This window comes from Aquila chrysaetos, chromosome 13 (genome assembly GCF_900496995.4).
Source record: "Aquila chrysaetos chrysaetos chromosome 13, bAquChr1.4, whole genome shotgun sequence".
Lineage (NCBI taxonomy): Eukaryota > Metazoa > Chordata > Aves > Accipitriformes > Accipitridae > Aquila > Aquila chrysaetos.
The window spans coordinates 11,835,954-11,841,692 of NC_044016.1; positions in this window are offsets into that span (position 1 = coordinate 11,835,954).

Here is a 5,739-nt window from a genome sequence, read left to right on the forward strand (position 1 = left end):
ACCGAAAGCTCCAACTTCTGATCCCATTATGTCCTGCCCACGTTGCAGTGGCTGAAGCTCCCCTACTTTGTTAATTGGTAACACTATTATTTTGTTGTGTTTTTTTTTTAATTTGCCAGGATACAATGTGAAACAGAGGTGATTTGGGTTGTGAGCTGTCAGTGGGCTGCCCATCAGTCACGATGGATGTGTTGTGCCTTGGTTGCTGTCAGTTGATATCACAGGAGCAATTGCGATGGTTTATTTGTGCTATATCGCAGCACCTCAACACAGAATGGGAGACTCTCTTCTGGTGTTTACATGTTCGGCGAGCCACAGTGATTTGATGGCAACTCTTACACCTGGTCAATGTGAGACTGAATTAATCTTGCTATGCTAGTGGGGTTTGCAGCACCTGAGTGTTGCTGAGCAATGGAAAAACTGGCAGATGTCAGAGCAGAAAGGGGCTTTTCTACAAAGGATAAATCCTTAGCAGGGTTATATCATATTTGGCAAATAGACCAAGAAGTTGAACCAAAGCTAAAATACCGCTATACAACCGGAGGTGTTCAGGAAACCACTGCGTGCTCTAGCTTCATATAATTAAATAGCTGCCCTGTTTTGACCCAGAGGTGGTTATTCTTCTGAAGCAGATGAGCCACTTTATTTATAATAGGCAAAGGCAGCCTGCAAAGGGCTTCGGTTAGATGCAGAAATCATATTGTCAACAAGAATAATACTTGATTACTAAGAGCTGGAGTCCTGGCCAGGAACAACACCTCTTGAAGTTTACACCCTTATGATCAGAAGGATAATCTATTGATAATCCAGTTTTTTAGGAAGAATAACTGGAAAAGCAGTCTGTGAGCAGCTGAGACTGCATTCTGCTGGGCGCCGGTGGTGAAAGGATGTATTATCACAGTCCTCGGCACTTAATCATTGAGTGGAATACACAAAAATAGCCAGGAAAGTTGCAGGCTGTGCCGAATGGGTTGAAAGGTTGTGGGAACATGTTCTGGCACACCCTCGTGCTGTGGTGAGACACACGATGAGGGGGAAGGGGAGGGAGCATTTCGGTGGGCCCAGGCAAAAGGGAATATACTCTTGTTTCTATATAACCCCTCTTCTCTCTTCCACTCACCATCATTTTGCTTCCTGGAGCAGAAATAATTTCCATTAGTCATTTAGGGTAACGCTTTTCTAATGCATATAATGTGGAAATGTCTCAGCTGCAAATCTATGGCCCCCGTTCAAACATCAGGAAAAAGCTTTAGTATATTACACAATAAAGTATGTGTAAAGTTTGTAAACACAGACCACTTGAGCTCAAGAGGAACTTTGGTCAGCTGAAAAATAAACCAATACAGGATTACAACATGGTAACAAATAAGCCAGGCAGGGAACCTGCCTGTGGCTTTTAATAAACCACCACCATTGCAAGAAAAACCCAAGGCCCGTCGCTGGAGCAGGTAGGAGAGCAGGTACCCCAAGGAAATTAGGATAAAGACCCACTTGGTTGGCTACCTGTGATATATATTAAGAAAAAGCCCATAAAACCCAGTCATTGTGCCACAGTTAATATCAGGTTAGCCGCCTCGCTGCCAGACCAGCCAAGGCATGAATACTAATGCTGCCCTCAGCTGCCATAGAAATTGTCTCTTTGCATAAGAGCAACGAAGACCTTTTGTCCTTAACTCACTTGTGCCGGGACTAAGCCAGGAGCTCCAGCTGCATCTGCAATCAGACAAGCTCTGCTTAGCAGCATTGAACTCGCAGCATTATATTTAAAAGTCACTCTTCTCCGCCTCCCAGGGTGAAAACGAAAAAGGAGGCTGCACACACGTTCTTCCGTAGGGGTGGCCCCGAGGTGGTGTCCCTGCTGGGTGCGCAGCAAGCATGTAAAAGCACAGCCAGAACACGCTTTTCTGATCGGTTCGGCTGTGTGAGCGCAGCAGGGGACCCACAGGCCCTCCCCGAGGGGCAGCGACGGGGACAGAAGGCGGTGGGAGACTGCACAGGCGCTGCCGGGCTGTGGCCGGGCCGGCGGAGGCGTGGGGATGCAGGCGCAGCCTGAGACCTGCTGGGGCTGGGGTGCGGTGACTGCGGGAAATAACGCCCGTTACCGTGGGCCGGCGTGCGGTGGGGAAGTGGACCGGCACGATTTTGTACAAGTCCGGAAGCGAGCGGAAGTCTTTCTCACTTGACGGGAAGGCGAGGGCTCTGCCACCAGCAGCAGCAGCCGCAGCGCCTTCAGCCGTGGATGGGCAGCAGCACGTCAACAGCCAAACCACGGGTTGTGTTACGCGCTGCTGGAGCCGTTCTCAGGGTCACTCTTTTCTACCTGATGCGGCTGGGGGTGCCAAGACACGAAAATTAAGAAATTCATTTCGGGGGGGAACAGTTTTCCCGCTCTCTTCACGCTTGAGCATATCCTTGGTTTTATGTAATACCACTCACCCAGCAGTCTCGCATCACTTTCTTGAAGGATCGCCTACGTGGTGGAGTTACTGCAGAGCTGTTACCTCAGTATAGCCGTTTCTGAACAACCCTGTGCAAAACCAGGCTTATTCTGAAACAAGAAAAATCTTATTCTGGTTGATCTTAATACTCTGTTAAAACTGACTTCTTCCCAAAAGTGGATTAGGTTAAATCAGACCAGGTGGAAGAAGAGTGACCACACACAGAAGGATCAGGACACCCACTCTTAATCAGGGTCAATTGGCAAGCATGGACAACTGTCCCAATGCACAGAGGAAAAAAACTAGAGTATATAGATAGGAGTCTGATATAAAGGTGCAGCATGGGCCTCCCAAGCCCTACTCTCTTCTAAGTATGGAACAATTGGGTGAGGATTAGTTTCTCCTGTCGGTTGCATCTCTTATGCAATGTACTTTGTTCTTTAAGTTTTATTCTTATGTTGATCATTTTTTCCCCTGCTAACTTCTGCAAACATCAGCTTTCTCTTTATCACTCCAGTCCTGCTTCTTAAAACAATTGCGTGTACAAACAGCTGATTCCTTATGATGCAACACTTCCAATTTTCACATAACCACCTTGCTGTCAACTACCTGCAGCAAATCAGAGTCCATTCAAGCAAATCAGAGCTCATTGCATTTATGTCTGTCATATGTTGTTTTCAAGAATCTAATGGATCTCTTGATCTCACAGTATGCACACTGTCACTTCCTTCATCAGTAAATCCATGAAAATTAGCAGAACAAAAATAATGGTGGCACTGAATAATTCAGTAATACACTCCGACAGTATCTGCTAAACTCCTGTCAACACAGCCCACTTTGCTGTGTACAGTGGAACTGGCTTTACAGTCCTACGGACTATTATTAGTCTGGGTTTTGGATACTTAACACCTTTTGCAAGAACAGGAATAGAATAATAAACTGAGATGATGTTACAACTGGAAGGATAAAACCCCAACCAAACAAGAGTATACTGATATTTTGTCACAGTTATAGGTTAAGTCGATGTGAGAATGATCAGCTCTACAGGGTCAGCTTAGTCTTTGCTGCTAGGATTTGTGTCCATCTCCTCCTCTGCCATGCTCACAACAATACCATGTGAGAGCACACTTAGGAGGCAACGAGGAAGTTACATAATTTATGACCCAAATAAAAAAATCCAGGCATGGTACAGAAGTAGATGGTTGGAGATACTTTACCTAACGATTCAGCCACTCTTTAGATAAGAGGGGAGAATTAAATCATAAAGCTGAGTCCTTGAGGTGAAGGAAAGACACAGAGTGGCTTTGTGTTAATATGAGTGGAGCTAGTACTGTGGCACCTTGATGTGAAGGAATGAAGCACTTCCTTAGCTGCTTACTCAAGCTTGAGAAATATTTTGGGTTTTGTATGTAGAATCTCTTTAGTTCATGAAAGAGGAGAACAAGCGGTGGTTCAGTCTCATGCCTGGGCTTCCTACATGTTGGACAAAAAATCTATAGTAAAAACAACTTTAACCCAGACCACAAAGTTAATAATCTGCGCTAACAGGTGAAAGGAAAAGCTAAACAAATTCAAAAAGTCAGTCTTTTCACAGTATTTCACCTCTAGAATAATTTATGTACAACTGTAATGGACCTGTTATCATTTGAAGCCTTTAAATCAAGACTGAACTACTTAAAAAATAAGAACTACTGTAGCATAAACAGTCAGAGATACCATGTTGAAATTATTAAGACAGGGTATTTGGACTTTATTATACATTATCCTTTCTGATCTTTATGTCTAGTTGCAAAAGCCTGGAGTAATGGGTCTTCCTGTTGGAATCTAGCTGTACTTTTAGTCCCTGGAATTTTTCCATAATGTGCAAATTAAGATGGAAAGTTACTTATTTTGATTAAAAAAATATATAATTGATTGAGGCTTAAAAATGAAAGGTAATCCTTGATTATAATTTTGCTTTTGCCCTTCTGAGTTCATGCTGTCCTCGTATCACTGTGTATATTTCTATAAAACAATTGACATGAATGTTTATTCTTAAGTTATTTTGAAAGAAATTACATATGGGCTCCTTCATGTGTGCTTTCTCCTCATCCTTGCTTTCCATCGTATTTGGCATTTTGTGCAGTGCAGATGGAGGGTACTTGGTTATGGTCAAAGCTGTTCTTTGAAGGGTGACACATGGACACTGTATAGTAGCAGAATGTATTTTATTCATTGTAGGCTGGGCCATACACAAATCAGAGAGGAAAAAATGCAAGCCTTTGGGTTCTGTTTTTCTGTGTGGAGGAATAGAGGGTGATAAATTTCCACTCATTTGGAAAACTGTTTAGGTCAGCTTCAGGAGGGAAAGAATGAAATTTGATTGTAACAGACCTGAAGATGAACACTATTTCCCATGTATTGCCAAACCAGTATTGGCTCTGAAAAACTCTTAATATTTGACCTTGAGGAACCTCTTTTAGAGGCATTCTGGACGCAAGGCCTACAGGTAAACCCTTGAATATGGTGATACCTCCAGCTAGCCACCAAATGCTTGTGGCAAATCCCTGGCTGGAAAGCATCTATTTCTAAACAAAACTTAAGAAATTATATACCATATACAGATAGCACCTAGAACATTTTTCAATGCCGCAATAGTGTGTTTTTCTTTAACCTCTGTAGGTCAGTTTACGGGGTGGTGTGGACACTGAAAGATAAGATGGACCATCCAGGAGATTTCAGCCATGCTCAATGGCTGCAGAAACAACGGTGCCAAAGGAAGACTTTAGCAATCCCTGACCAACAAGAAGCTACCAACTCTACACATCAAGAGATAGTTTGACAGAACAGTCCCCTCAGTGGCAATGCTGCCCCACACCTTCACTTCTGTCCCCTCAACGGTTTCAGTATAACTAGCTGCTGAGTCAGGGAATTGAGGCAATTAAATTTTGGGTTTTCTTTGTAGTTAGCTTCCCCAAGGGATTCTTAAGTCAGTGCTGTTACCAGAAGAAATGCTTGCCAAGGCTTGCTGACCATGCATCTGTACAGATCCTGGGAGTGCCTCTTCAGTTTTGCCAAGCCAGGTTAGCTCAAGTCACCGTCAAATTGCTATTAAACTAAACCGGTTGACTGCTCATAGCTGAGCAGTGAGAGGCATAACCTCAACAAAGCAGTAACAACTATTGGAAACAGTACCATCATAAACTGCCGTGGTCATTCCCAAATCCCACTTGGCAATTAGAAGATAAACGCTGAGGATAGAGACAAGACATCCATAAGCAGTATCATCTGCATTGAAAAACCTGCAAGATACTTGAGGGGG